The following is a 9,290-nucleotide window of genomic DNA, read 5'->3' as shown; positions in this document are numbered from 1 at the left end:
AGACCGCCTGGGAATACCAGGTGCTGTAAGCTTTTTCACTTTTCTGTGCAAACAACAGAGGACGCTGCTGCTTCAGTAAACAGCACTGACTGTGCCACTGCTCAACTGTCAATCACTGTGCAGACAGTTCAGCTCACAGTGCACAAACCACACTTTCATATTATCACATTACACAGTTGACAAGTTGAGAGAAAGAAAGAAAGAAAGAAAGTCAAGCAAAGACACCCGCGCTTGACATACACAGCCATGTCTGTGATGGTGTGGATCATCATGTATAAAGGGGGTAGTTGTCACTTGCTCTGCGGCTTACGGCCATACCACCCTGAGCACGCCCGATCTCGGAAGCTAAGCAGGGTCGGGCCTGGTTAGTACTTGGATGGGAGACCGCCTGGGAATACCAGGTGCTGTAAGCTTTTTCACTTTTCTGTGCAAACAACAGAGGACGCTGCTGCTTCAGTAAACAGCACTGACTGTGCCACTGCTCAACTGTCAATCACTGTGCAGACAGTTCAGCTCACAGTGCACAAACCACACTTTCATATTATCACATTACACAGTTGACAAGTTGACAAGTTGAGAGAAAGAAAGAAAGAAAGAAAGTCAAGCAAAGACACCCGCGCTTGACATACACAGCCATGTCTGTGATGGTGTGGATCATCATGTATAAAGGGGGTAGTTGTCACTTGCTCTGCGGCTTACGGCCATACCACCCTGAGCACGCCCGATCTCGTCCGATCTCGGAAGCTAAGCAGGGTCGGGCCTGGTTAGTACTTGGATGGGAGACCGCCTGGGAATACCAGGTGCTGTAAGCTTTTTCACTTTTCTGTGCAAACAACAGAGGACGCTGCTGCTTCAGTAAACAGCACTGACTGTGCCACTGCTCAACTGTCAATCACTGTGCAGACAGTTCAGCTCACAGTGCACAAACCACACTTTCATATTATCACATTACACAGTTGACAAGTTGAGAGAAAGAAAGAAAGAAAGAAAGTCGAGCAAAGACACCCGCGCTTGACATACACAGCCATGTCTGTGATGGTGTGGATCATCATGTATAAAGGGGGTAGTTGTCACTTGCTCTGCGGCTTACGGCCATACCACCCTGAGCACGCCCGATCTCGTCCGATCTCGGAAGCTAAGCAGGGTCGGGCCTGGTTAGTACTTGGATGGGAGACCGCCTGGGAATACCAGGTGCTGTAAGCTTTTTCACTTTTCTGTGCAAACAACAGAGGACGCTGCTGCTTCAGTAAACAGCACTGACTGTGCCACTGCTCAACTGTCAATCACTGTGCAGACAGTTCAGCTCACAGTGCACAAACCACACTTTCATATTTTCACATTACACAGTTGACAAGTTGACAAGTTGAGAGAAAGAAAGAAAGAAAGAAAGTCAAGCAAAGACACCCGCGCTTGACATACACAGCCATGTCTGTGATGGTGTGGATCATCATGTATAAAGGGGGTAGTTGTCACTTGCTCTGCGGCTTACGGCCATACCACCCTGAGCACGCCCGATCTCGTCCGATCTCGGAAGCTAAGCAGGGTCGGGCCTGGTTAGTACTTGGATGGGAGACCGCCTGGGAATACCAGGTGCTGTAAGCTTTTTCACTTTTCTGTGCAAACAACAGAGGACGCTGCTGCTTCAGTAAACAGCACTGACTGTGCCACTGCTCAACTGTCAATCACTGTGCAGACAGTTCAGCTCACAGTGCACAAACCACACTTTCATATTATCACATTACACAGTTGACAAGTTGAGAGAAAGAAAGAAAGAAAGAAAGTCGAGCAAAGACACCCGCGCTTGACATACACAGCCATGTCTGTGATGGTGTGGATCATCATGTATAAAGGGGGTAGTTGTCACTTGCTCTGCGGCTTACGGCCATACCACCCTGAGCACGCCCGATCTCGGAAGCTAAGCAGGGTCGGGCCTGGTTAGTACTTGGATGGGAGACCGCCTGGGAATACCAGGTGCTGTAAGCTTTTTCACTTTTCTGTGCAAACAACAGAGGACGCTGCTGCTTCAGTAAACAGCACTGACTGTGCCACTGCTCAACTGTCAATCACTGTGCAGACAGTTCAGCTCACAGTGCACAAACCACACTTTCATATTATCACATTACACAGTTGACAAGTTGACAAGTTGAGAGAAAGAAAGAAAGAAAGAAAGTCAAGCAAAGACACCCGCGCTTGACATACACAGCCATGTCTGTGATGGTGTGGATCATCATGTATAAAGGGGGTAGTTGTCACTTGCTCTGCGGCTTACGGCCATACCACCCTGAGCACGCCCGATCTCGGAAGCTAAGCAGGGTCGGGCCTGGTTAGTACTTGGATGGGAGACCGCCTGGGAATACCAGGTGCTGTAAGCTTTTTCACTTTTCTGTGCAAACAACAGAGGACGCTGCTGCTTCAGTAAACAGCACTGACTGTGCCACTGCTCAACTGTCAATCACTGTGCAGACAGTTCAGCTCACAGTGCACAAACCACACTTTCATATTATCACATTACACAGTTGACAAGTTGAGAGAAAGAAAGAAAGAAAGAAAGTCGAGCAAAGACACCCGCGCTTGACATACACAGCCATGTCTGTGATGGTGTGGATCATCATGTATAAAGGGGGTAGTTGTCACTTGCTCTGCGGCTTACGGCCATACCACCCTGAGCACGCCCGATCTCGTCCGATCTCGGAAGCTAAGCAGGGTCGGGCCTGGTTAGTACTTGGATGGGAGACCGCCTGGGAATACCAGGTGCTGTAAGCTTTTTCACTTTTCTGTGCAAACAACAGAGGACGCTGCTGCTTCAGTAAACAGCACTGACTGTGCCACTGCTCAACTGTCAATCACTGTGCAGACAGTTCAGCTCACAGTGCACAAACCACACTTTCATATTTTCACATTACACAGTTGACAAGTTGACAAGTTGAGAGAAAGAAAGAAAGAAAGAAAGTCAAGCAAAGACACCCGCGCTTGACATACACAGCCATGTCTGTGATGGTGTGGATCATCATGTATAAAGGGGGTAGTTGTCACTTGCTCTGCGGCTTACGGCCATACCACCCTGAGCACGCCCGATCTCGTCCGATCTCGGAAGCTAAGCAGGGTCGGGCCTGGTTAGTACTTGGATGGGAGACCGCCTGGGAATACCAGGTGCTGTAAGCTTTTTCACTTTTCTGTGCAAACAACAGAGGACGCTGCTGCTTCAGTAAACAGCACTGACTGTGCCACTGCTCAACTGTCAATCACTGTGCAGACAGTTCAGCTCACAGTGCACAAACCACACTTTCATATTATCACATTACACAGTTGACAAGTTGAGAGAAAGAAAGAAAGAAAGAAAGTCGAGCAAAGACACCCGCGCTTGACATACACAGCCATGTCTGTGATGGTGTGGATCATCATGTATAAAGGGGGTAGTTGTCACTTCCTCTGCGGCTTACGGCCATACCACCCTGAGCACGCCCGATCTCGGAAGCTAAGCAGGGTCGGGCCTGGTTAGTACTTGGATGGGAGACCGCCTGGGAATACCAGGTGCTGTAAGCTTTTTCACTTTTCTGTGCAAACAACAGAGGATGCTGCTGCTTCAGTAAACAGCACTGACTGTGCCACTGCTCAACTGTCAATCACTGTGCAGACAGTTCAGCTCACAGTGCACAAACCACACTTTCATATTTTCACATTACACAGTTGACAAGTTGACAAGTTGAGAGAAAGAAAGAAAGAAAGAAAGTCAAGCAAAGACACCCGCGCTTGACATACACAGCCATGTCTGTGATGGTGTGGATCATCATGTATAAAGGGGGTAGTTGTCACTTGGTCTGCGGCTTACGGCCATACCACCCTGAGCACGCCCGATCTCGTCCGATCTCGGAAGCTAAGCAGGGTCGGGCCTGGTTAGTACTTGGATGGGAGACCGCCTGGGAATACCAGGTGCTGTAAGCTTTTTCACTTTTCTGTGCAAACAACAGAGGACGCTGCTGCTTCAGTAAACAGCACTGACTGTGCCACTGCTCAACTGTCAATCACTGTGCAGACAGTTCAGCTCACAGTGCACAAACCACACTTTCATATTATCACATTACACAGTTGACAAGTTGACAAGTTGAGAGAAAGAAAGAAAGAAAGAAAGTCAAGCAAAGACACCCGCGCTTGACATACACAGCCATGTCTGTGATGGTGTGGATCATCATGTATAAAGGGGGTAGTTGTCACTTGCTCTGCGGCTTACGGCCATACCACCCTGAGCACGCCCGATCTCGTCCGATCTCGGAAGCTAAGCAGGGTCGGGCCTGGTTAGTACTTGGATGGGAGACCGCCTGGGAATACCAGGTGCTGTAAGCTTTTTCACTTTTCTGTGCAAACAACAGAGGACGCTGCTGCTTCAGTAAACAGCACTGACTGTGCCACTGCTCAACTGTCAATCACTGTGCAGACAGTTCAGCTCACAGTGCACAAACCACACTTTCATATTATCACATTACACAGTTGACAAGTTGAGAGAAAGAAAGAAAGAAAGAAAGTCGAGCAAAGACACCCGCGCTTGACATACACAGCCATGTCTGTGATGGTGTGGATCATCATGTATAAAGGGGGTAGTTGTCACTTGCTCTGCGGCTTACGGCCATACCACCCTGAGCACGCCCGATCTCGGAAGCTAAGCAGGGTCGGGCCTGGTTAGTACTTGGATGGGAGACCGCCTGGGAATACCAGGTGCTGTAAGCTTTTTCACTTTTCTGTGCAAACAACAGAGGACGCTGCTGCTTCAGTAAACAGCACTGACTGTGCCACTGCTCAACTGTCAATCACTGTGCAGACAGTTCAGCTCACAGTGCACAAACCACACTTTCATATTATCACATTACACAGTTGACAAGTTGACAAGTTGAGAGAAAGAAAGAAAGAAAGAAAGTCAAGCAAAGACACCCGCGCTTGACATACACAGCCATGTCTGTGATGGTGTGGATCATCATGTATAAAGGGGGTAGTTGTCACTTGCTCTGCGGCTTACGGCCATACCACCCTGAGCACGCCCGATCTCGGAAGCTAAGCAGGGTCGGGCCTGGTTAGTACTTGGATGGGAGACCGCCTGGGAATACCAGGTGCTGTAAGCTTTTTCACTTTTCTGTGCAAACAACAGAGGACGCTGCTGCTTCAGTAAACAGCACTGACTGTGCCACTGCTCAACTGTCAATCACTGTGCAGACAGTTCAGCTCACAGTGCACAAACCACACTTTCATATTATCACATTACACAGTTGACAAGTTGAGAGAAAGAAAGAAAGAAAGAAAGTCGAGCAAAGACACCCGCGCTTGACATACACAGCCATGTCTGTGATGGTGTGGATCATCATGTATAAAGGGGGTAGTTGTCACTTGCTCTGCGGCTTACGGCCATACCACCCTGAGCACGCCCGATCTCGTCCGATCTCGGAAGCTAAGCAGGGTCGGGCCTGGTTAGTACTTGGATGGGAGACCGCCTGGGAATACCAGGTGCTGTAAGCTTTTTCACTTTTCTGTGCAAACAACAGAGGACGCTGCTGCTTCAGTAAACAGCACTGACTGTGCCACTGCTCAACTGTCAATCACTGTGCAGACAGTTCAGCTCACAGTGCACAAACCACACTTTCATATTTTCACATTACACAGTTGACAAGTTGACAAGTTGAGAGAAAGAAAGAAAGAAAGAAAGTCAAGCAAAGACACCCGCGCTTGACATACACAGCCATGTCTGTGATGGTGTGGATCATCATGTATAAAGGGGGTAGTTGTCACTTGCTCTGCGGCTTACGGCCATACCACCCTGAGCACGCCCGATCTCGTCCGATCTCGGAAGCTAAGCAGGGTCGGGCCTGGTTAGTACTTGGATGGGAGACCGCCTGGGAATACCAGGTGCTGTAAGCTTTTTCACTTTTCTGTGCAAACAACAGAGGACGCTGCTGCTTCAGTAAACAGCACTGACTGTGCCACTGCTCAACTGTCAATCACTGTGCAGACAGTTCAGCTCACAGTGCACAAACCACACTTTCATATTATCACATTACACAGTTGACAAGTTGAGAGAAAGAAAGAAAGAAAGAAAGTCGAGCAAAGACACCCGCGCTTGACATACACAGCCATGTCTGTGATGGTGTGGATCATCATGTATAAAGGGGGTAGTTGTCACTTCCTCTGCGGCTTACGGCCATACCACCCTGAGCACGCCCGATCTCGGAAGCTAAGCAGGGTCGGGCCTGGTTAGTACTTGGATGGGAGACCGCCTGGGAATACCAGGTGCTGTAAGCTTTTTCACTTTTCTGTGCAAACAACAGAGGATGCTGCTGCTTCAGTAAACAGCACTGACTGTGCCACTGCTCAACTGTCAATCACTGTGCAGACAGTTCAGCTCACAGTGCACAAACCACACTTTCATATTTTCACATTACACAGTTGACAAGTTGACAAGTTGAGAGAAAGAAAGAAAGAAAGAAAGTCAAGCAAAGACACCCGCGCTTGACATACACAGCCATGTCTGTGATGGTGTGGATCATCATGTATAAAGGGGGTAGTTGTCACTTTCTCTGCGGCTTACGGCCATACCACCCTGAGCACGCCCGATCTCGTCCGATCTCGGAAGCTAAGCAGGGTCGGGCCTGGTTAGTACTTGGATGGGAGACCGCCTGGGAATACCAGGTGCTGTAAGCTTTTTCACTTTTCTGTGCAAACAACAGAGGACGCTGCTGCTTCAGTAAACAGCACTGACTGTGCCACTGCTCAACTGTCAATCACTGTGCAGACAGTTCAGCTCACAGTGCACAAACCACACTTTCATATTATCACATTACACAGTTGACAAGTTGACAAGTTGAGAGAAAGAAAGAAAGAAAGAAAGTCAAGCAAAGACACCCGCGCTTGACATACACAGCCATGTCTGTGATGGTGTGGATCATCATGTATAAAGGGGGTAGTTGTCACTTGCTCTGCGGCTTACGGCCATACCACCCTGAGCACGCCCGATCTCGTCCGATCTCGGAAGCTAAGCAGGGTCGGGCCTGGTTAGTACTTGGATGGGAGACCGCCTGGGAATACCAGGTGCTGTAAGCTTTTTCACTTTTCTGTGCAAACAACAGAGGACGCTGCTGCTTCAGTAAACAGCACTGACTGTGCCACTGCTCAACTGTCAATCACTGTGCAGACAGTTCAGCTCACAGTGCACAAACCACACTTTCATATTATCACATTACACAGTTGACAAGTTGACAAGTTGAGAGAAAGAAAGAAAGAAAGAAAGTCAAGCAAAGACACCCGCGCTTGACATACACAGCCATGTCTGTGATGGTGTGGATCATCATGTATAAAGGGGGTAGTTGTCACTTGCTCTGCGGCTTACGGCCATACCACCCTGAGCACGCCCGATCTCTTCCGATCTTGGAAGCTAAGCAGGGTCGGGCCTGGTTAGTACTTGGATGGGAGACCGCCTGGGAATACCAGGTGCTGTAAGCTTTTTCACTTTTCTGTGCAAACAACAGAGGACGCTGCTGCTTCAGTAAACAGCACTGACTGTGCCACTGCTCAACTGTCAATCACTGTGCAGACAGTTCAGCTCACAGTGCACAAACCACACTTTCATATTATCACATTACACAGTTGACAAGTTGAGAGAAAGAAAGAAAGAAAGAAAGTCGAGCAAAGACACCCGCGCTTGACATACACAGCCATGTCTGTGATGGTGTGGATCATCATGTATAAAGGGGGTAGTTGTCACTTGCTCTGCGGCTTACGGCCATACCACCCTGAGCACGCCCGATCTCGGAAGCTAAGCAGGGTCGGGCCTGGTTAGTACTTGGATGGGAGACCGCCTGGGAATACCAGGTGCTGTAAGCTTTTTCACTTTTCTGTGCAAACAACAGAGGACGCTGCTGCTTCAGTAAACAGCACTGACTGTGCCACTGCTCAACTGTCAATCACTGTGCAGACAGTTCAGCTCACAGTGCACAAACCACACTTTCATATTATCACATTACACAGTTGACAAGTTGACAAGTTGAGAGAAAGAAAGAAAGAAAGAAAGTCAAGCAAAGACACCCGCGCTTGACATACACAGCCATGTCTGTGATGGTGTGGATCATCATGTATAAAGGGGGTAGTTGTCACTTGCTCTGCGGCTTACGGCCATACCACCCTGAGCACGCCCGATCTCGTCCGATCTCGGAAGCTAAGCAGGGTCGGGCCTGGTTAGTACTTGGATGGGAGACCGCCTGGGAATACCAGGTGCTGTAAGCTTTTTCACTTTTCTGTGCAAACAACAGAGGACGCTGCTGCTTCAGTAAACAGCACTGACTGTGCCACTGCTCAACTGTCAATCACTGTGCAGACAGTTCAGCTCACAGTGCACAAACCACACTTTCATATTATCACATTACACAGTTGACAAGTTGAGAGAAAGAAAGAAAGAAAGAAAGTCAAGCAAAGACACCCGCGCTTGACATACACAGCCATGTCTGTGATGGTGTGGATCATCATGTATAAAGGGGGTAGTTGTCACTTGCTCTGCGGCTTACGGCCATACCACCCTGAGCACGCCCGATCTCGTCCGATCTCGGAAGCTAAGCAGGGTCGGGCCTGGTTAGTACTTGGATGGGAGACCGCCTGGGAATACCAGGTGTTGTAAGCTTTTTCACTTTTCTGTGCAAACAACAGAGGATGCTGCTGCTTCAGTAAACAGCACTGACTGTGCCACTGCTCAACTGTCAATCACTGTGCAGACAGTTCAGCTCACAGTGCACAAACCACACTTTCATATTTTCACATTACACAGTTGACAAGTTGACAAGTTGAGAGAAAGAAAGAAAGAAAGAAAGTCGAGCAAAGACACCCGCGCTTGACATACACAGCCATGTCTGTGATGGTGTGGATCATCATGTATAAAGGGGGTAGTTGTCACTTGTTCTGCGGCTTACGGCCATACCACCCTGAGCACGCCCGATCTCGTCCGATCTCGGAAGCTAAGCAGGGTCGGGCCTGGTTAGTACTTGGATGGGAGACCGCCTGGGAATACCAGGTGCTGTAAGCTTTTTCACTTTTCTGTGCAAACAACAGAGGACGCTGCTGCTTCAGTAAACAGCACTGACTGTGCCACTGCTCAACTGTCAATCACTGTGCAGACAGTTCAGCTCACAGTGCACAAACCACACTTTCATATTTTCACATTACACAGTTGACAAGTTGACAAGTTGAGAGAAAGAAAGAAAGAAAGAAAGTCAAGCAAAGACACCCGCGCTTGACATACACAGCCATGTCTGTGATGGTGTGGA

At 48.8% G+C, this 9,290-nt stretch overlaps 16 non-coding genes and 8 pseudogenes across 16 annotated transcripts in view; all 24 read left to right on the top strand.

Annotated features, from left to right (window-relative positions):
* The window catches only part of LOC139616699 (5S ribosomal RNA), a 119-nt gene extending 87 nt beyond the window's left edge, over positions 1-32 (top strand). The window contains exon 1 of the ribosomal RNA XR_011688356.1: positions 1-32. This exon is cut by the window's left edge and continues 87 nt beyond it. This is a non-coding gene — a ribosomal RNA (5S ribosomal RNA).
* Positions 33-304: 272 nt separating this feature from the next.
* On the top strand, positions 305-413 carry LOC139616116 (5S ribosomal RNA; annotated as a pseudogene).
* A 280-nt stretch (positions 414-693) lies between these two features.
* On the top strand, positions 694-812 carry LOC139616687 (5S ribosomal RNA). Its single transcript, XR_011688344.1, has one exon. It is a non-coding gene; the product is annotated as a 5S ribosomal RNA (ribosomal RNA).
* Positions 813-1,084: 272 nt separating this feature from the next.
* Positions 1,085-1,203, top strand: LOC139616676 (5S ribosomal RNA). Its single transcript, XR_011688333.1, has one exon. It is a non-coding gene; the product is annotated as a 5S ribosomal RNA (ribosomal RNA).
* Positions 1,204-1,483: 280 nt separating this feature from the next.
* LOC139616665 (5S ribosomal RNA) lies at positions 1,484-1,602 on the top strand. Its single transcript, XR_011688322.1, has one exon. It is a non-coding gene; the product is annotated as a 5S ribosomal RNA (ribosomal RNA).
* A 272-nt stretch (positions 1,603-1,874) lies between these two features.
* On the top strand, positions 1,875-1,983 carry LOC139616114 (5S ribosomal RNA; annotated as a pseudogene).
* A 280-nt stretch (positions 1,984-2,263) lies between these two features.
* LOC139616113 (5S ribosomal RNA) lies at positions 2,264-2,372 on the top strand (annotated as a pseudogene).
* A 272-nt stretch (positions 2,373-2,644) lies between these two features.
* On the top strand, positions 2,645-2,763 carry LOC139616653 (5S ribosomal RNA). Its single transcript, XR_011688311.1, has one exon. It is a non-coding gene; the product is annotated as a 5S ribosomal RNA (ribosomal RNA).
* Positions 2,764-3,043: 280 nt separating this feature from the next.
* Positions 3,044-3,162, top strand: LOC139616642 (5S ribosomal RNA). Its single transcript, XR_011688300.1, has one exon. It is a non-coding gene; the product is annotated as a 5S ribosomal RNA (ribosomal RNA).
* A 272-nt stretch (positions 3,163-3,434) lies between these two features.
* On the top strand, positions 3,435-3,543 carry LOC139616112 (5S ribosomal RNA; annotated as a pseudogene).
* A 280-nt stretch (positions 3,544-3,823) lies between these two features.
* Positions 3,824-3,942, top strand: LOC139616630 (5S ribosomal RNA). Its single transcript, XR_011688289.1, has one exon. It is a non-coding gene; the product is annotated as a 5S ribosomal RNA (ribosomal RNA).
* A 280-nt stretch (positions 3,943-4,222) lies between these two features.
* Positions 4,223-4,341, top strand: LOC139616618 (5S ribosomal RNA). Its single transcript, XR_011688278.1, has one exon. It is a non-coding gene; the product is annotated as a 5S ribosomal RNA (ribosomal RNA).
* A 272-nt stretch (positions 4,342-4,613) lies between these two features.
* Positions 4,614-4,722, top strand: LOC139616111 (5S ribosomal RNA; annotated as a pseudogene).
* A 280-nt stretch (positions 4,723-5,002) lies between these two features.
* LOC139616110 (5S ribosomal RNA) lies at positions 5,003-5,111 on the top strand (annotated as a pseudogene).
* A 272-nt stretch (positions 5,112-5,383) lies between these two features.
* LOC139616606 (5S ribosomal RNA) lies at positions 5,384-5,502 on the top strand. The gene has a single exon (XR_011688267.1). It is a non-coding gene; the product is annotated as a 5S ribosomal RNA (ribosomal RNA).
* A 280-nt stretch (positions 5,503-5,782) lies between these two features.
* Positions 5,783-5,901, top strand: LOC139616595 (5S ribosomal RNA). Its single transcript, XR_011688256.1, has one exon. It is a non-coding gene; the product is annotated as a 5S ribosomal RNA (ribosomal RNA).
* Positions 5,902-6,173: 272 nt separating this feature from the next.
* LOC139616109 (5S ribosomal RNA) lies at positions 6,174-6,282 on the top strand (annotated as a pseudogene).
* A 280-nt stretch (positions 6,283-6,562) lies between these two features.
* On the top strand, positions 6,563-6,681 carry LOC139616583 (5S ribosomal RNA). Its single transcript, XR_011688245.1, has one exon. It is a non-coding gene; the product is annotated as a 5S ribosomal RNA (ribosomal RNA).
* A 280-nt stretch (positions 6,682-6,961) lies between these two features.
* On the top strand, positions 6,962-7,080 carry LOC139616570 (5S ribosomal RNA). Its single transcript, XR_011688233.1, has one exon. It is a non-coding gene; the product is annotated as a 5S ribosomal RNA (ribosomal RNA).
* A 280-nt stretch (positions 7,081-7,360) lies between these two features.
* Positions 7,361-7,479, top strand: LOC139615996 (5S ribosomal RNA). The gene has a single exon (XR_011687860.1). It is a non-coding gene; the product is annotated as a 5S ribosomal RNA (ribosomal RNA).
* Positions 7,480-7,751: 272 nt separating this feature from the next.
* On the top strand, positions 7,752-7,860 carry LOC139616108 (5S ribosomal RNA; annotated as a pseudogene).
* Positions 7,861-8,140: 280 nt separating this feature from the next.
* On the top strand, positions 8,141-8,259 carry LOC139616558 (5S ribosomal RNA). The gene has a single exon (XR_011688222.1). It is a non-coding gene; the product is annotated as a 5S ribosomal RNA (ribosomal RNA).
* A 272-nt stretch (positions 8,260-8,531) lies between these two features.
* On the top strand, positions 8,532-8,650 carry LOC139615784 (5S ribosomal RNA). The gene has a single exon (XR_011687655.1). It is a non-coding gene; the product is annotated as a 5S ribosomal RNA (ribosomal RNA).
* A 280-nt stretch (positions 8,651-8,930) lies between these two features.
* On the top strand, positions 8,931-9,049 carry LOC139616547 (5S ribosomal RNA). The gene has a single exon (XR_011688211.1). It is a non-coding gene; the product is annotated as a 5S ribosomal RNA (ribosomal RNA).
* The last annotated feature ends 241 nt before the right edge of the window (positions 9,050-9,290 follow it).

The sequence above is a fragment of the Trachinotus anak genome, unplaced genomic scaffold, assembly GCF_046630095.1.
Source record: "Trachinotus anak isolate AG129_WGS33_773 ecotype Australia unplaced genomic scaffold, CSIRO_AGI_Tana_v1 ptg000056l, whole genome shotgun sequence".
Taxonomy (NCBI): Eukaryota; Metazoa; Chordata; class Actinopteri; order Carangiformes; family Carangidae; genus Trachinotus; species Trachinotus anak.
The sequence above is the reverse complement of the archived record's forward strand: the minus strand, read 5'-3'. Positions and strand labels throughout refer to the sequence as shown.